Source organism: Elephas maximus, chromosome 16 (assembly GCF_024166365.1).
Source record: "Elephas maximus indicus isolate mEleMax1 chromosome 16, mEleMax1 primary haplotype, whole genome shotgun sequence".
Taxonomy (NCBI): Eukaryota; Metazoa; Chordata; class Mammalia; order Proboscidea; family Elephantidae; genus Elephas; species Elephas maximus.
In genome coordinates, this window is record NC_064834.1 from 68,425,465 (window position 1) to 68,445,938 (window position 20,474).

A 20,474-nucleotide genomic window follows, 5' to 3' on the forward strand; every position below is an offset into this window, starting at 1 on the left:
TCATAACCCCTTAACTTCTGCAGCCTCTTCCCTCCACCCCTGCCCCCCGCATTGCTCCCATCTATAAGGCACCTTGCCTTTACCAGGGGTTGGCTCTGCCCCCCAGGGTTTCTTAAGCCCCATCTCTTTTTGTTTTAGATGCAACCAGACTGCCCTGATCAGAAAAAGAAAGGCAGAAGGCTGGCTGCTGTGGCAGGGGAGGGAGGAGAGGAAGGGTAGGGGAGATGAATATACTTCCCTCAGAGCATTTTCCCTCAGTGGTTGATGGGGTAGGGTTCCTAGGCTAGCCCATAAAAATTACTTAACTCACAGTGGATTAAGACTTATGACTTAATAGCAATATAGGGTACTGTGAACACTGATGATATAATTGGAGTGTTTGTTGAACACTATCGGAGTTATTTTATAGGCAAAATAGGACTGTGTGGGCTAGCCTGGGAGCTACCTGCCACCAAAACACTATGATATTGTTTTTGAAAATGCTTCCTCCAGAAAAAAATGAAAGAGCACACTATAAATTCCAGACAGCTGAGTCACAGATGAACTTTTAGAGGACACCCATCGTAATGTCGGGGCTGTTTACCAGACACATAGAGACCTATGAAAGCCAGTGTTGGGTCAGTCACTGGGGATGTGTTCCTGGAGGCCACGTCCGGTGGTGAGGGCCTTCAAGGAGCTTGCAGTCTGACTGCACATAACTACAGAGCAGATGGCGGCAGCACCCACTAAGGCATCAAATGGAGAGGCAGAATATGGCTGTAAGGTTTCAGGGAAGGTCACTGCCAGCTGGTAGGGTCAGGGAAGGCTTCTGGGAAGAGGTGGAACTAGCATGTGGCCTTGAAGGGTGGGTCAAATTTCACTGGGGGTTGCATTCCAGGCAGACACAGGAGTGGGCTGGTCAAAGGTAGGTTCCAGGGACAGCTAGTGGCCAGGCCGGCTGGGAAGGAGGGTAATATGAGCGGCCCGTCTCCTGCCTGTGATCTTAATTGAACCAGTCAAGCTTTCAAAAATGAACAGTTGATCATTTGATTAAGAAGGGCCTTTGACTCTTTCAAGACCCACGGAGACTGATTTTTATCTCAGTGGATCAGAACGGTTTGCAGAGAGGAATGCCGACCAGATTCGGGAGGGAGGTTTCCCGGCCCCTCCTGGGAGCCTGGCTGCGCTACTCTTTCTGGATGGATCGTCCCTCAGCAGGGTGGGTGCTCAGAGCTGGGGCCAGAGATTGCCTGGCCACCCAGATCAGGGTGGCTGGGTCCCACGGCAAAGCTTACTCCCCCCAGTGACTTTATCCAGCCCTGTTTCAGAAGTAAAACCTGGCTTCTCCCGACAGCCTCCATGAGAAATGCTCCAAATGGCTTCAACTTGGCTTAACCAGCTCCAGGGCAAGGGATATTCATCCACTGTCCGCCATGAAGCTGATTTGTCAAAGTGCTATTAAGGATTTTCAGTTATACAAAAACGAAAAAAAAAAAAAAAGGAGTCAACTTTTTTTTAAACTCTAATTTATTATGCTTGATTACGCAGCTGGAATGCGAAGGTAGCTGCTGTTTGTAGTTAAATAACTCCTCACAATTTCTTAAAGAAATGATCTTCAAAGCTTTAACGGGTCAGTGGCTCAAGTACAAAGGAAAGATTGATTTTCATCCTCCCACCCTTTGTTCCCAGAGTTTAAAACAGACACGTTTGGGTAAATTAGTTTGTCTGTGTTATTAATGGAAGAAGTTATTAAACTCCCATAAATATACTGCTGTATCTGGCTTAAAATGCCAAATTTGTTTTCAGGGGGGAAAAAAAGTAAGAAAGACAATGTTGAAAAGCCCAGAAGGTTCTGTTGGTTTTTGCGATTTCATTTCTGGAGGTGAGTTAGAATCAGTGAACTGGAGGCTGGGCTTGGTTCCGGATATCCCCCGAAGTGGTCGGATAAATGCCCCAAAGAAGGAGATCTCAGCATATCCTTTTTTTTTTTTTTTTTTTTTAATGAAAAACATTCAGAGGCTGGATCATAGTAGAGGTGGGGGGTGGTGTGAATGGGAAGGGGGCAGGAAAGATATTTTTTCCACTGCAAATGGGGCATTAAAGGGTTATCCAGGTTTTAAACCTGAGGGGCTGGTGAACATTCGATGATTGAGGGTGGAAATTTTTTTTTTTTTCTGCTCAAGGGGGCTTTTTGGAACAGGGGTTCAGAGAGGACTCACTCGAGTGAAGGAGGCAGCCCTAGATAGCCCCCAACTCACCTTCAGGGGCAGAGCATCAGGGGGACACGGCTGCAGGACATACCTGTGGGTGACTGTATCCAAACAGCTAGAAGTTTGAGGCTCTGGTGTGCTTAGGCGGGTGATTCCCCAACGGGACTCTGCACTTTACAGTTTACAAAGCCTTAAGTTCAGTATCTCCTCTGACCCTCACTGTGACCCTGGGAGGTACCTGAACAAGGCTTGTTATCCTGATTTGCCAGATGGGAAAGTCAAGTGCAAAGCAATTTTTCCCCCAGAGTAGAAAAGTCAAGTGGAGAAAAAGTATTTGGAAAGTAAAGAAAAGCATAAAGAAGAGAACCCAAATCACCTCCAGATGACTTTTAACATTTTCTGTTTTTTCCTTTTGGACTTTTCTCAGTGACCACACACACACACACACACACACACACTTACTGAGTGCCTAGTGTGCCAGCCAGACGCTATGGTAAGGGCTTCTTCTATACTAATTCTTTTACTACTCAAAGCAACTGCCTCAGGCAGTGATTACCCTCCTTTCACAGACAACTAAACTGAGGCCCAGAGAGGTTTTTGACTTGCCCTAGGTCACACAGATACTGGGGTAGGCACTAAGGCTTCCACCCATCTGGCCTGGCTCCAGCCCCTGCAGGCTCCCCACTCTGCATGTGCCCTCTGTGTATATTCATGGACCCATTCCATGCGTGAAATCACAGTATCTGCACTATTGCATCTTCTTGTTTGTTTCTTTGCTTGTTTTCCATTAAGTATTGCCTCATGGCCATTTGTGGTATCATTAGAGTTCTTCCTAAAATGATGTTTGGTGTCTGCATGGCAGTCCAGTGGGAGGCTAATGGGGCAGTGCTGGCTAGAGTTGCCTGCCCATTGTGGGTCCCACAAGCCAAGACTGGACCCCGGGTCCTCTGGCACAGAGTTCAGCACCCTTCCCACAATGCACATCCCATAGACAAACGCTGGCAGAGATAGACACAAAACAAACAAAGAGGACTTGTGAAGACAAAAGCCACCAGAATGTGGTGGGATCTGCAAGGGCTGCTGAGGCAGGGTGCACACTCCTGTCATAAGACCATTTTTCCTGTTGCCCAGTGTTCATATCTTAAACCCCATATGAGGAAGTCGTTTTTCAGTTAGAGTAGGAAAATCTCTGTGTTAGCTAAGAAGCCAATATGCTTCTTTCCTTTCCTCCTTCAGAACTGACCATTTCTCTCTTTTCATTTTTGCCATTAGGAAGCTCAGGGTTAAATCTGAAGCTAAACTAAAACAACTATGTGGTCCCTTATGCCTTGTGCATTCTTCATCTACTCTCCTTGGTCTTGATGGTCTACTTTCATGTAAATTTTCTTCGGTTCTGTTTACGTTTCGATGTTGCCATGACATGTGTTATCGGGTTTCCTTAGACAGTGACCTCCCTTATGCAGCCAACCTTCTCTGCTCAGGCTGGCAGCTCACGCTGGAGGAAGCTAAAAACGATAATCTACAGCACTCAATTTTGTGCCCAGTGTCACTGTTTATCAGGGCCATGAACAGCCACAATCTTAATTAATCATCCACCCAAACATCCTGGGAGGAAGAAATTATCGTGATCAGCCTATTTTAAAGCTAAAGAAATTGAGGCTCCGAATAATCAAGATTGTGCACAAGCCTTCTTCACTCAACAGGAAAAAAAAAAAAACAAACCCATTGCCATGGAGTAGAATCCCATTCATAGCGACTCTATAGGACAGAGTAGAACTGCCCCATCGGGTTTCCAAGGAGCGCCTGGTGGATTTGAACTGCCAGTCTTTTGTTTAGCAGCCTTAGCTCTTAACCACTACACCACCAGGGTTTCCAGCATTCCTCTGAAATGCACTACAAAGCCTCAGTGCAGAAACAGGAAGCCTCTCCCTTTCCCTCTGCCAGTCTTGCTCCTCAATTATGGGTCGGAATTTCCCATAATGCACTATGCACACTACTGGCGGCACCTGAACTGAAGGGAGTTATTACACTGAGGAACGTTTTTATATTTTGAATGTTATATTGGTTTTAATAAATTATGGTGAGTGAAGCTGGTTTTACATTTATAATAGTAATGTAATATGTTCAAAAAGTTTATTTCTGAGTAAATATTACAAGGGGTGTTGTTGTTGTTGTGTGCCATTGAGTTGAATCGACTCACAGCGACCCTATAGGGCAGAGTAGAACTGCCCCGTAAGGCGTCTTAGGCTGTAATCTTTATGGGAACAGATTGCCAGGTCTTTCTCCCACAGAGCGGCTGGTGGTTCAACCTGCCGACATTTTGGTTAGCAGATGAGCACTTAATCATACCATCAAAATGGCTGCTTCCTGCTTTTGATCATTCTTCCTGCCACCCCTAGCCTCATTCTCAGCTCACTGCCAACTTATAACCACATTTGCGGGTAAGGATGAAGAACCTAGTCCCATAGAGAGGATGCCAGATGACCAAAATGTTCTCTAGATCCAAAGGAATGAATCCCTAATGTAACAAGTTCAGGTAGGCGGTGAGAAAGATTCCTTTGAAGTCTGACAGGCAATCCACTCTTCAAATCAAATTTCCAAGGGGAGTACCAGGTCAAGTGGTGTCAGGGAGCTCAGGTAAGCTTTCCTTTTACCACCATGGCAAGCCATTTAATCTCTCTGCAACTTCATTTGTTCATCTGTAAAATGGGCAATGATCCCTATCTGGTTAGGTTAAAGTTGAGATTACTTCCCCCAGGGTGGCCCAGGCTTGCCTCACCAAAAGTTATGATGTTCCACTTCTTCTTCTTCTTCTTCTTACCAGGCCCAGCCACACCAAAATCATTTGTCTTTGGGTGGCAGGTGGGTTCCTCCGTGAGGCAGGAGTTCCCAGGTTCACTCTGAGCCCACGGGTGAGCTATTGTCTGGACCTCAGTTTACTCATCTCTAGGTTGAAAGGAGTTGGACTACATCAGATCTGGTAAATGGGTAGTAGGTTCATGGAGTGCTGTGGTTTGAAGAATTCTGAGGCCACATCTAGGCCCCAGGAGAGTGTGAGACCGGTGAGTAACCTGTAGTGTTTATAGATGATGGCATGATTGTTGACATGACAGGACCCTCTGGGCCACTGAGGTCATGAGGCCTACATCCATGGCCTTTAATTCTAGTTGTTTCCCACTTTGCCCAAAAGGCAGATCCTAGAGAAAACCTGCCTACCTGTCTTCCTTCCGTCCTTTGGTCCTTTTTCCCAGCCCTGTCTTCCTTCCATCCTTTGGTCCCTTTTCCCAGCCCTGTCTCCATGGTGATGATATGACCCGCATCTCTTAGGAAATCTGTTGGCTCATGGGGGGAACCACAGAATTTGTCATCCACCCTGACAGTGTTCTGAAAATAAAAGGGGCACTCCCGATAACTCCCCTGGGACGACAACTGTAACCTGGGACTCTCCCAGGCATCAGCGTCACTTAAAACAGTGGTTCCCAAGCTTTAACACGCCTCTGGTTCATTGGAGAAGATACCTGCACCCTAATTCAGAGAGTCTGATCCAGTGGGTCTGGAGTTTGGCCTGAGAGTTTGCGTTCTAATAAGTTCGGGAGGCAGGGGGAAGCAATGCTGCAGGCCCAGAGACCACACTTCTGAGAAGCCCTGACTTGAGAATGAAGGACTTAACAGTTCATGGAGCCCTTTCACATCATTTTCTCATGGATTCCTATATAAGCCCTAAGAGGCGTGGCAAGTTGTTATTACTAGTTCCATGCTAAGCTGAAGAAACCAAGGCTCAGAGAATTTATATGACGAGCCTCAGGACACCCAGCTACAAGGAGAGAAGTCCTTGTTCAAGTTCACGTTCATCAACTCCCTGGCTCTAGTTGTCTCATCAGGCCCAGCAGCCTCTCAGCTCAGGAGGGTGTGGAGAGCTGAGCTGGTCGCTCTCACTCATAGCAACGCTTCATTCTCAGCAAGTGCTTCTGGCCCAGGTTAAAACTGACTTTTCGCTTTACAGAAACCACCTCCAGCCAGCCTAGAGAGCAGGAATTTGGTGGAAGAAATTACTCTAGCAATGCTTTTGTCTATATTTATATCTAATTAATATTTTAATGATTTAATCATTTTATAGTCATTTTGATGTGTAAGTAGTCAGGGGTTCCTTACAGAACATTGGTGCAAGATATTTTCTAACTTATACATCCCTGAGATACAGTTCCTTTATTTCTAACACATCAGTCTATTCTCAACTTCCATCCTTTGAATCTTCATGTATATTTTCAGGTACGTAGTAGAGGACTGCCTGTATTATTTCATCTCCCATGACTCGGTTTTCTCATCTACGAAGTGGGGCAGGCAATAGGGCCTTTATAATAAGGTAGATGTGAGAATTAAATGAGTGAATATATGTCATCCTAATTAGAAGGGTGCTTGGCAAACACTGAGTGTCCATGAATGTCAGCTATTACATTTTTATCTCTGCTGCACCTCCCTCTTTTTCTACCCTTTAGCGCCTGTCATCATTTTCATACCTTTCCACTAGGAGCTTTTTCCAAGCCTGGACCCGATCTCCTTCCTTACTGCATTCCCTCAAAGACTTGCTTGCACACAGGAAGTGATTAATGCCTGCCTAATACACGCAGAGTACAAAATGCTTAGGACTCCCAGGAACTCATCTTTATACAGCAAAACCATGAAACCTAAACCATGAGTGATGGGACATTTCACTGAGGCCCTGTAGAGGTTTCTGGAATAGCCCAGCTTGGCTACCACTCAACCTCTAGCATCTCCCTTCTGGCTGTAGAGAATGTGTCATGGAATCTATCATGGTTCCCACCAGGAGGCCTTATGAGATTGCCAGTGTGAGTTCCACCCTGGGCTTGGGAAGGCCTGGAATCCATGGGTCCAATGGGAAAACTGGAAATGAGTTGGGCGAGTCTCCTTCAGCCCTGCTGGCTGCTGATGGACTGGGGAGGGGTGAATACTTTCCTCTGGATGCCTGGTTAAGGAAAGAAAGAAAACGAAAGTAAGAATTTCAGTGGATATGGGAGGTTTTGTGGTTTGGTTCAAAAGCAGAACCAAAAGTGGGAACTAATCTCATGTCCCGTGACCACAGATTTTGAATTCTTTAAAATGAAAATTCTCATTTGTCAGTTGCTTAGTGAGCAAAGAGGTCTGGTAGAGGAGAAGGCAGCCTGGTCTCTATCTGGGTGGGGCTTCACATGTGATCTGCCTTCCCTTGGCTCCCCCTTTTTACCACACACACACACACACACACACAAAAGCGAACAAATCACAGCATCTTTCCCCGAGGTTTGTGCTCATCTTCCGCCTCAGTCTCTTCCTTGTCAGGGGCTTGTGGTGGGAGATGCCTTGTTGGATCTCACCAGGTGGATAGATTTTGGGGTCTGCAGATGAAGTTCTTACATACTCCTAAAGAAAACCAGTCAATTAAAGAAGGAGATGGGGTAACATGAGTACATCTTAGACAACGAAAAAAAAAAAAAAACAAACTTTGGCTTAAGAAGTATGTTTTAGTTAGTGCTTGCTGTGAAACCAAACCAAAAACCAAACCTGTTGCCACCGAGTTGATTCTGACTCATAGTGACCTTATAGGACAAAGTAGAACTGCCCCATGGGGTTTCCAAGGCTGCCGCATCCTTCTCCTGTTGAGTGGCTGGTGGGTTTGAACTGCCGACCTCTTAGTTAGCAGCCAAGTGCTTAACTACTGTGCCACCAGGGCTCCTTTGCTGTGAAACAAATCACCCCAAAACACAGTGGCTTAAACAACAGCCATTTAGTTATGATTCCATGGATTGGCAAATTCGGTTGGGCTCAGCTGGGCAGTTCTTGATATGTTTCCTCACGCATCTATGGTCAGCTACAGGTCAATGAAGTGGCTGTGCTTCTGGTAATTGGCCAGCTATTAGCTGGGCAGTGGGGACAACTGGGTCATTTATCTCATGTCCTGCAGCAGGCTTGTCTGGGCTTGTTCAGGTGGTGGCAAGATTCCGAGAGGGAGAGGGAAAAGCATGCCATGTCTCTTGAGGCCTAGGCTCAGAATTGGTACAATGTCACTTCTGAGCATTATTGGCTAAAGCAAGTCACGAGGCCAGCCTAGATTCACAAGGACAGTCTGCGAAACATATTCCACCTCTTGAGGGAAGGAGTTGGGAACAAAGGCACATTGCAAAGGCATGGGTATGGAGAGGGGTGGAAAATTGGCCCCATTTTGTAAACTCCCACAGGCTGTGAGGGCTGACCCAGCCAGAGCTGTTAGAGGAGTGAGGCAGGTAAGGAAACGCATGCTAAGGATGCGCATTGCTGAGGATTTGGAGAGCCAGGCTCTCCACTTCGCTTCCTGGCTGCCTGTTGGGAGCAGTGACAGCTTGCAGCAGGCTGAGGTGTAGGTCTGTGTGTGGGGAATTGTGAATGGGGTAAGATTTGCCTCCACACTAGCCATGCAGCCTTAGGGGACTTTCTGAATCCCTTTTAGCCTTAGTTTTCCGATCTGTAAAATGGGAGGACATGTTCTTCCTACCTCATGGGCTTGATGTGAAGATGAAGAGGCAATGGGCTTGGCATATGGTAGGCCCTGGAAAAACAGCCACTACGATGATTAATACATAATATCAATCAAGTAGTTAGTAATAGCAGATTTGACTAAGGATAATGAATAATAATGAATAATCAGAATTCGTCCCCAGAAAATGAGCCTGGAATTTCCTACCTAGGAGCGCAGAGCAGCAGCCCAGGTTTACATCAGTAGAGGCTGCTGTCTCCATGATGCAATCTCTGATTGAGCCAGGAGAACCAACCACTACCCGCTTAAGGCCTCTATGGCCTCAGACATCTCCCAGGGGGCTATAGGGTGCTGGCGCTCTTTGTTCACTAACAGAAATCCCAGCGAGTGGCCACTGATGACTGGGCCTGACTCTGGCCCTACACAAAAAGCCAGGGTGCAGGAGAGGAGGCCAGGCAGCCTCTTGACAGGCTCAGGAAAATGTCTCCGGTTTAGTCCTTGAACTCCCATATGCTGGTGCCTCTGGACAGGCAAAAAGGACAAAGACCAGAGGATCATCTAGAGTTCCAGATGAGTACTATCCAACAGGACTTTCAGTGATCTTGGAGAGGATCTAGATGTGCACTGTTGGGTCTGGTCGCCACTAGCCACACGTGGCTATCGAACACTTGAAATGTGGCTAGTGCAGCCAAGAACTGATTCTTTCATACTTGTTAATTATTTGAATAACTGCATGTGGCTACTGTGCTAGCGCACTTCTAGACAGTTGAACCTCTGAAGAAAAGGGAACTTGGGGCATGCTGAATCCTTCAGTGGACCTGACTAGATCAGGGACATTGGCTCCGGCTGGGTGGGAGCCAGATGACGGTCTGGGCGTGGGGCAGCTGAGCAGCAGGGCCTTGGCAGAGACTTCAGGGTTCTTGCCCGATTTCTTCCTCCCTACTTCTGGTGAGAGGATCCATAGTTTGGTATACTTAGCCTCTCTGCCCTGCTCTGGTTGGCACTACTGCTGGTAGCTACCAGAAAGGTCCATGGCTCTGCTCACCACCTTGTCCTTTCTGGTTGCAAGGAAAAACAGACCTCAGCTGTCCAGTCAAGGGCAAGGGAAGGGACCTCACAGGAGGGGAAAAGAGTCCTTCCCATTTGGATGGTTACTTTTAAACAAAAGGGACCATGTGGTCCCACAAGACTTGGGGGGACAGTAAGACAGCACACAAACACATATACCCTCCACATACACTCACAAACACACCCTCCACACACACACTCACACACTGTCCACACACACACACACTCACACACCCTCCACATACACACACACACTCACAAACACACCCTCCACACACACACACACTCACACAGCCTCCACATACAGACACTCACAAATACCTTCCACACACACTCACAAACACACCCTCCGCACACACTCGCGCACTGTCCACACACACACACTCACAAACACACCCTCCACACACACTCACACACTGTCCACACACACACACTCACAAACACACCCTCCACACACACATGCACAAACACATCCTCTACACACACACACACACACACACACACAGAGTTTGTGAAGGCGGCTACTTCTGGTGAGTTGGGACAAGATGCCTTGGTCAGAAAGAACTATGGGAGTTTTGCTTCCACTTTAATTGGGTTCAAAAAGATGACAAACCAAATCTGCCTCAGGGTTTGCTTCTGAAACTCACATTGGAATTTATTTATTCCAGGCCCTTCCCCAAGTCTCCACAGAATGCTGCTTCAGGAGCTGATGGTGGTTTTTTGCCTGGAGATTTTTTTCCCCTCTTTTTCCAATTGCCTTTCAACTCCGGCAGCAATAAAAGACCCACAAACCCATCACAGTCTTTGTGTGAAAACTGAATGAGAAAGGCCACTCTCTGCTCACCTCTCCAGTCTCTCAATCCCCAGATAATTCTGGAAGTTGGGGCTTTACTGCAGGCAAATGTGCCAGTGTCCTTTAAAGGATAGATGCTTTCTGGATCCCTGGATTAATTGACGGCCGGTGGATACAAGTGGCTCCTGGCTGGGCTTTCTGCAGTGGCGTGGGTGAGATTAGTTTTCTGCTATCGCCGTAATTTACAAGGCTCACGTAACCATGTAACTACTTGGTGATTACATGGAAAATATCGTAGAAATACATAGTAATTACAAGTTCATGCCGATTACTTGGCATATGCATTCGAAGTTCCCAAGTAGTTCAAAGATTAATTATCCTGTGACTGGCAGTATTTAAATCATTTTTTCTCATATATGAATACATTGAGGCTGACTTCAAGGCTGGCGAGGATCGGTGATGTGATGAGTATGATCTGAAAAGAAAAAATGAAATTCGACAGGCATGGATTATTCAAAGCCTGCATGTGGGAGCTGGGCAGCCCGGACACTTTGATGCAAATCGTTGGGGAAAGAGGAGGGAGATGGCGTGGAGAGAAAGGTGCTGAACAAAGTAAGGATTTCCTGCTGGCGACTTGAAATTTAAACAAATAATCATTTAAATGGCAGCCCAGCATTACGTTCTGAGTTGTGTGCATTCATGTCAACATCTGGTACCAACATTTTGACAATTCTATTAAAATGCCCCAGCATTCCCTATCTAACACCTGTTAGCTCTAATTTTCTTTCCTGAGAAGCACACCATTAGACAGGATAGATTCCAAATCATTTATCACTTTTAAAGTGCTTCCATATGTGTGTTGGGCCCAGCCTGGCCCTAGGCAAACGTTTTCTGAATGCATTAAAATTCAGGGCTTTTTTTTTTTTTTTTTTAAGTGTAGACACCAATGTTTCATTGAATTCATGTCTGGTAATTATTAGCTTAAATTATGGCTCACACATGACTTGACAAAGTGGACCATGAATTAAAACACACACACGCACATGCACGCACGCACACACGGCTCTTGCCTAGATGTACCCAACTCGTACACCGCACGTTATTGAGATGTCAGTCAGTAATCATTAGGCAAACACTCTTCATGGAGGCGACTGCTAAGAGGCCCAGGAGTCCCTAGAGACCATCTAAAAATGTCAAAAATGTTACAGTATAAATGAATGACACCAACAAGAGAACATGTGCTAGAGATGCAAGCAATTAGTTAAAATATTACAAGTTTCAACCTCTGAACAAAACAGGCAACAAAATTTCCTCTTGACAAAAGGCTTCAGATAAGATCAAGTCGAATCCCAGGCAATACCATCTCTCTGAGTTGGAGCTACCCCAAAGCAGGCTGGGAGGGAGGGATGGTCTGGGGAGATCCAAGAGGATACCAGAACGGCCATTGACTGTGGGATATCCGGTCCAGCCTTGCCTGGGAATGACCGGCTAGACTGCTGAGCTCCTGACGTGGAGAAGTGGAGTCTGCAACGAAGGAGGATGTCTTGTGTCCCATGAATTGCTGACAAGGCTAGCTGGCTGCTCCTTCCTGGGGCTTCTGAATAAAATGCAGAAGGTAGAATGAACTCTTATTTTTTGTTTTCAAGGGAAAGGATATGCCTGCAAAAGATGGTGAGAGTGGGATATTATATGGGTAAAAACGCTTTCATTGCTTTCACAGAAGATTTAAAGAATGAACTACTGTATATTGTATAGTGCATACTCTCTCTCTATGTGTATATATACACACACATGCACTCTCTCTCTCTATGTGTATATATACACACACGTGCACACACACATACATATACGCATACAGAAAAGATGTTATAAGCAAAAAAAAACCCCACATTTTGTACACATTTACACATGACCTGTCTATATAACATATATATAAGTGTGTATATATAAATACACACAATATATACAGAAAATGTTTAAAGCAAAAACCCCATTATATATATACACACGTTATACATACATATAATTTTATATATAAATGTATATATACACACACATACATATATATACAGAAAAGATGTTTTAAACAAAAACACACATGATGTACAATTGGAATAAGGATTTGAATAGGTCCCTTAGAAATGCCAAGGAACCATGGAGAACACAAGAAAGAAGGAATGAAAACCTGAGCTCACCAACTCTACATGTAAAAAAATTTGTAGACAGTTAAAACTGTCTGCCCCTGTACACACGCACACCTACACTTTCACACTTCCTCTGTTTACTAAATAACATTTCAGCACAGTTTTCATTTTATAAGGAAAGTGTTTGAAACTTGGAATAAGTGCACTTAATTAAAGGAAGACTGTGAAAATGTGCACTAATCTGATATGACTAATAGCAAAGTGCATGAAATTGCTAATTAGAATTTCATTAAAGGTGCTGCTTTATCAGACTGTGAATATCACAACCTTTAAAATTCTTTCAGGAGAGCTTAATTCCTTTTCAAACAGAAATATTCTTTAAAGACATTTGATTTGTTCTGAAGGAATTCATGGCTTGGACTGGAGCTTAAAATGTTGCCGATATTCCAGGTGGTGATCTCGGAATAGGACTATAGATCAGGGACGTTGTCTAATTTGCCTGAAGAATCCTCTCCTGCCCCCACCAGCACGTATTATTGTTCAAAATGAGAAATAGAGTTGAGTCCTTGGTTTAGCCCACATGTCATTTGTTTTCTGCTGAAGGCAAAGCATTTCTTCTTTGCTAGGAGAGTAAAGAAAAAATTACTTAAAGAACTTAAAAAGTCACTAAAAATAAAAATTTTCACATGTATTTTCACCTGCATTTAAAAAAATGAAAGGGAACAGATGACAAAATAATTTTTCCTTAAACAAAAAGGCCATTAATTAAAGAAAAAAAAAATCAGCAAGCAGGCTTTGCTCATTCTTAAAAAAAAAAAAAATTGTTAAAACTCAAATGCTATTTCAATCACAAAATTGCACTTTGTAAAATTAGGGAAGTCCAATGTCAGCAATAACAAATGCATTTTTACTTCTCCCTTTACCTGTTTTACTAGGGTCGCTATGAATCATTTTTACTAGGTTATAGAATCTTTTTATTTCACATCTTAATTGTTCCCCACACTAAATCTGCATTTCAGCTTGCTTTTTATCAAGGCAGATTTTTAAAACTCCACCTTTCTATTCCTTCATATTTTCCCGCTTCACCCCTATTTCCAACCCATTTTCTTTGTTTTCCTATTCATAAAGTTACTATAACAGCTATTTTTCTGCACACAACTCCCAGTGTTACCAACTGTATTTTTTATTTGTTATTTTCGCTGGTTGTTCAGAGATTTTTACGATTAGTAAGTGGGTTCATTTACAAGCTTAAGTGAACAGTTATATTTTGTTACTGAACCTCCATCATTGTTAATGGAAACCTCAGCTCACTCAAAGCATCAACAACGAAACGGCTCAGCTCCAAATTCGCTGGGCACACCAGTTACAGCGATGTCATCTTGCAGAATTGAATATTCTAAATATACTTTAAAATCTTGGTTTAACAGCTAATCAGTCATATTTACATGACAACCAAATCTGAACTTGGAGAAAAGGAGAACAGAAGTAACTTGACTTGATTGTGTGATTTCTTCGGACGTTTAAACAAATCTCAAGTGGGTTAATTACAGTTTGCTCTGATTGTAACTCCAGTGCAAGGAATTTTCATGGCATTTAGGCAATTTGTCACTCAACTGGACTACATAACAGATAAAAGATTGCATTTTCCTTTCCAACTTTTGGGAGGTACATTTGTACAATAAACGCAACGAGTTTAAGAGATCAGTCTAGACTTAATGGATGAAAATTGTGCTCGTTAACTGTAATGTCTGCAGTCCGATGTGGGGTGTCAGTCTTGCCTATCTGTGGGCCACCGTCGTCAAACAAAGCTGCTAATTCGAATGTTTTAAGTTTCAAATTGAGAAATATTGTTCTAATATGGCAACAATGGGGCTGCTGTCCTTTCAACCACTTTTGCGATTACAGACTCCTTAGGGCTCGTTTTATGCAAAAGAAACGGCAGGTAATTGTGATTTAATTCTTTTCAAGTAAATTAGAGTAAGTGCGTGACACAAAGCCGCCACGGACATTCGTTTCTCTGTCACCAGCTGAATTAATGACGGCAGGAGTAAAAACAGTAATTGGGCACAACAGCCCTCCCCCGACCCCCACTCCGCCAAGGGGAACCTGCCAATCAGGCCGCGCCACGGCTAAGGCTACGCTTGGAATCCTCAGGTCACAGGCGTTCGGGGATGGGACGTTTGGGCGTCTGGGCGCGAGGGTCCGGGAAGCCTTGGCTCCGGCGCCGAGGTCCGTGCGGGGTCGGCGTCTGCGCGGGCACCGTGGGCGCATGGGCACCAGGGATTCCTGGCGCTGGAAAGGCGCCGCCGAGTTGACGTCGGTCGAGGGCTCTGATACTAGGTTAATACCACCTCGTTCGCCTCCCCGAGACAGCCCGGAGGGCTCCCGGAGGAGGCGGTGCGGCCCCTCAAGAGGCGCGGCGGGGAGCGGCTGTGCTCAGTGCGCCCGTTGGCGCGCCTGGGGTCCGACGGAGCAGCGGACCAGTGTTGTTTCGCGCTGAGAAGGCCAGTTCTCCCCTCAGTAGTTCCCCAGAGAAGCCTGGGTCGGACAGAAAACTCAGGGAGGCCCAAGAGGACGGGTGGGGGTCTCCTGTGGCTGAGAGGGGCGCACACCTAGTGTCCAAATCCCGGCCTCCCGCAGGCAGCCTGGCTCTCAGGAAGGGGGCTTTGGGTTGGGGCCTCAGCACGAGGCATACGGTAGGCGCTATCTCGCTGTCTGACCTGACAACATCCCACTGTACTTGGATAAACTCCAAAAGCCTTCCTGAGGCCCACAGGGCACTATGTCCTCTGGCTATTGCCTGGGCATTTGCTCCAGTGGGCTCTGGAGTCGGGATGCCACAGGTGGAATCCTGCCTGCTCCGTCCTGGCTGTGTGACTTTGAGCAGGTTACTTAAACTCCCTGACCTCGGTTTCCACAACTGTAAATGAGGTTAGGAATGGAACCCACCTCCCAGGGTCTCCATGGGCATTTAAAGTGTTAGGATAGTTCCTGGCACAAAGTAAGTACCCAATATATGTTAGCAGGGCTCACTCTGCCTCAGCAGTATCCACCTTCTCCTTGTACCTGCATCTTCCCCCAAAGTGTCCCTGCCTCAGGACCTTTGCACTTGCAGGCTGCACTCTTCCCTGGCCCCTGGCACGGCTTCTGCTTCAGCCCTCAGCTCAGCTGTCACCTCTGAGAAGTCATGACCATCTGACCATACCAGCCATTGCTATCGAAAAGCTCTTTTTGTTTTCTTCCTAATATTTATCCCAATCTGAATGGTTTTCTCTATTTGCCTAGTGATTACAGCCTGCCTCCTCTCCAAAACGTTAGTTGCGTGAGAATGAGAACCTCATTTGTCTTTCCCTGTGTAGGTCCCCAGCACTTTGATCAGTCTTGGTTTGTAGTTGGTGCTCAATAAATACTTTAGAATGGATGAGTGGAGTCATGTCCTCTCTCTGAGTCATGGTGTCCTGACTTATAAACCACAGTGGTAACTAAGTGCCAAGTTTTATCATTCAGGATTATAAGTGAAATCATCTGTATGGAAACTATATTTTCAAAATTAATAATAATCATAATTTTTCAAAGAGATCTAGATTCTCAAGAAAGGTGCCAGACCCTTAGGGACTTTTCTCCATGTTACCTTCTTTCTCCATGAACCACTTTTGACCATGGGCTGCAGCCAGTCTCGCTGAGCTCCCTGGTTGCAGGAACGAGGCCAGAGAGGTGGTGGAGAGGCCTTCTGGAGTCTACGCTGGGCGGTTGGCCTTGTTTTCCCCCCTACTTGAGGGCTGTGCTGGCTCTGGGCCAGCCTGGCCCCAGGAACCCTGTAGACCACCTTGACGCAGTGCAGTACTGCCACCCTTGTGCCACCTGCCCTTCCATGCCCACTTTCAGCGAGTACATGGTGTGGCTGCTTGTCCTCAGCCTCCCCTGGCCAGAGCTTTTCTGCTCCTTTGGATGCCTGTCTTTGGCATTAGTCACAGATTCACACCTGCTTTTCTTCCTCTCTGGAGCCAGCTGCTTTAGACTGGCTCCTGCTGGGCTTGCCAGACCACCAGAAGGAGCCAGGGAGGGCCAAGAGAGGCTGGGTGGGGCTGCCTCGGCAGCTCAGCTCATGCTGGGGAGATGAGTCAACTGGCCAGGGTCATTTTGTCTTAACGCCCAGGCTGGAGCCTGGGGCGGAGTATTTCTGGAAGGCCTGGTCCGGCTCCTCATCTCACCCTATTTATTTACTCGGTGAGATCATTATAAACAACAAGTCTCGGACACGGTGCCCATCCTTGGTGTCTTACTGCCGTCCCAGGGCCCTATCTGGTGAAGAGAATTTGGAGACGACCTCAGGCTATCCAGAGAATGAGAAGTATAAATACTCATTCATGTATCAAAAAACAGTTGCTAAGCACAACTGGGTGCCATGGTGGGAGCTGGGGACACAGATACAATAATAGCCAACACTTGTTTAGCACTTCCCATGAGCCAGGAACTGTGCTTGGTGTTTTATGTTGGTTTCATTATTTAATGTAATCCTCGCCTTGCTCTACGGAATGTTGTCGTTCGGTGCCGTTGTGTCAGTTCCGACTCACAGCAACCCTATGTGCGAGAGAACGAAACACTGCCCGGTCCTGTGCCATCCTTACAATTGTTGTTTTGCCTGAGCCCATTGTTGCAGCCACTGTGTCAGTCCATCTCATTGAGGGTCTTCCTCTTTTTCGCTGACCTTCTACTTTACCCAGCATGATGTCCTTCTCCAGGGACCACTCTATGGAATAGATTCTATTATCACCCCCCCTTTTATGCAGGAGGACACTGAGGCTCAGAGCAGACACAGAGCTTGCCAAGGAGGTCACACAGCCAGGAAGTGGTGGGGTCTGGACTTGGAACTGGAGCCGGGACTTCTAACCACCATGCTGCACTGTCCTTCTGCCTCGGTCTCCAAAATGGATGAGACACAGCTGCTGCCCTCCAAGGGGACAGCATATCAGAAGCAAACAGAGAGGCTGGGTGAGAGTAGTTCTCTGCAGAGAGTATCAACAGCAACTTGAAAATGGCTCTTACTACACACCAGGCCCTGTTACAATTGTTTTACACGTATTAGATCTTTAAACCCTCATAGCAATGCTAGGAGAGGTGGGGGGTAATGTCACCCCCAGTTTTGAGGTGAGAGGTAGGGACAGAGAGCAGTCCAGCAGCTTGCCCAAGGGCACAGGGCTGGTAAGAGGCAGAGCTGGGATTTGAATCCAGAGAGCCTTGCTCTAGGATCCATACTCCTAACCAGGCCATGGGTGAGGCCTCTGCCTGACAATTGTGGCTTCCACATGCTCAGCCAAGAGGGTGCTGAGCCCCTGATATGGCAGATGTTACCAAAAACACCCTGCTTACAAACAGCCAACAAGCACATGAAAAGATGCTTGACATTATTAGTCATTAAAGCCAGTTGCCATTGAGTCCACTCTGACTCATGGTGACCCCATGTGTGTCAGAGTAGAACTATGCTCCATAGGGTTTTCAATGGCTGACTCACTGGGCATCTCTCCCGAGGTGTCTCTGGACTTGAACCTCCAACCTTTAGGTTAACAGCCAAGTTTGTTAACCATTTGCACCACCTAGGGACTCTGGCACAATGCAAGCAGGTAATAAATAGTAGCTGGCACAAAGATCCCAAAATACAAGCTCAAAATCATCTTCTCCATTCTCATTTGCCTCCCACTCAAAACATACATAATGCACAAAAAAGCAGAAAATGAAAGTGCCTTCAAAGCTGTATGTTGGCAAGAGATGAGCCTGAGGTGTATTCTTGGCTCTGCCACTTGCTAGCTGTGTGATCCTGGGGGAGTAAATTGTTCTTCTGAGCTTCAGTGTCCATCTATAATATGGATATAAAATTAAAAATCTGTTGCTAATGGTGAAGATTAAATGAATAATGTACATAAAGCAAATGGTATTTATTATGATTCTTTATCCCCTATCTTTTTTTTTTCCCTGCACAAGCCCTTTGAAAGACTACATTCAGTGTTCTCCAAACTTGTTTCCCACCTGGGTACACAGGAAGACTACATTTCCCAATCTCCTTTGCAGCTAGGGCCCCAGGTGGCTGAGTTCTGGCCAATGGGATATGGGCAGGAGTGATGTAAGACATTTCTAGGCCTGGCCAGGCCTTCATGTTCCTTTTCTCCTCCATCTACCAACTGAATGTCAATGTTCAGGAACCACGTGTTGAAGATGGTGGAGCTCCTCCTGCAGAACCTTGCCCTTCACTGCCTACTCCACATAGGCCTGTTTGGACATATTGTATTAAGTCATTGAAATTTGGGGGCTATTTGTTACTGCAGCTAGTAATCAGTTATTCTGATTTGGACGACATTTTATAGAACCTGCACCCAGAGAACAGGAGTCCTTGGGTGGTGCAAAAGGTTAGGCACTCAACTATTAGCCAAACGGTTGGCAGTTCAATTCCACCCAGAGGTGCCTCAGAAGACAGGCCTGGTGATGTGCAGAAGAAAGGTCACAGCCTTGAAAACCTTATGGAGCAGTTCTGCTCTATACATGTGGGTTCGCCATGAGTTGGAATTGACTTGATGGCAACTAACAACAACAACCCAGAGTACACGTCTGCATACGTTCACACAACATTTCGCACTCATTTTACATTTTCCCGGCCCCTCTTAAGCTCATCTGTGCAGACCCTAGTTTAGGACTAAACTGCTTTAAAGAACAAGTCTCAGTAGTTACTGTTGGTGGTGAGACACTCCCTGAGCTCTGCTCTTTCTGTGCTTCCTCCCCCTAGAGGCCAGGGTGGGGCTGTATCCACTCCTTTCTCCCTGACACCTGCTGCACAGCTGGGGCTCAGCAGACAGGGCTCTTTTTGCTCAGAGTCCTTGAATTCAGGGGTCTGGAGCCATCCTCACAGTGTTAACGGAAAAAATAAAAAGCCTTGGCTTGGTTGAGGTTTATATTAATTAAAAATAATCACGGCCTCAATATAGTGAATGTCTGTTCTGTTCCAGGCACTTCTGTTGTTATTTCATTAACTCCGCCCTTGTAGTCCTGTAAGGTGACTTTAAACAGCCCCATGTTCCTTGTGAGGAAGTGTAGGTACAGAGATGCCAGGGCCAGGGTCCCGGAGCTGTAAGAGGTCAACTGGAGATTACAGCCAGGGCAATCCACGGACAATCACAGCTGGCTTTTCTTGAGCCCTCTGGGAGTCATGTATGCTACATGCTTTAGATAAATTGTTTCATTTAATTTTGACAATTTCTATACGAACTGAGTATTACTGTTATGTCTATTTCACAGGTGAGAAAATCAAGGCTTGTAGAGATTGAATTGTTTTCCACAAAGTCTCATAGTTAGAAGAGGCACAACTTGGATTCAAAGTCCAGTTTTTCATCCTTCAGAGCTTGTACACTCACTCAAGGGCCCTGCAACGCCTCCTCCTGCCACTTGGGACGTACAGTAAGGACCAGGTAAGTACTCTTTCAGGGGAGTGATTTTTGGGTAGGGGACCCCTCCTTCCATGGTCAGGTGAACAGCCTGCTTCAATCAACACCGTCTTTGTGCAAGCCCTGGACCCAAGCCCTATGGCGATACAAGGAGGCCCAGAGAGCCCTCAAGTCGCTGGCATCCAGGTAAATGTGTCCCTATGTCCCCAGCCAGAGTAAGTCAGTGCCATATCACAGTGATGCTGCAGACCTCAGGGGAGAAAGAGACCACCCAGGTAGGGATGAAGGTGGCTTTACCAAGGAAGTGGAATTTGAAATGAGTCTTGACTCTCTGGCTTGATT

At 46.1% G+C, this 20,474-nt stretch overlaps 1 protein-coding gene across 1 annotated transcript in view; it reads left to right on the top strand.

Annotated features, from left to right (window-relative positions):
- Positions 1 to 20,052, top strand: part of EMX2 (empty spiracles homeobox 2) — a 185,510-nt gene extending 165,458 nt beyond the window's left edge. The window contains exon 4 of the transcript XR_007513457.1: positions 19,987 to 20,052. The gene's annotated coding sequence lies outside the window, so the exon portion shown is untranslated. The remainder of the gene's footprint in view (positions 1 to 19,986) is intronic.
- The last annotated feature ends 422 nt before the right edge of the window (positions 20,053 to 20,474 follow it).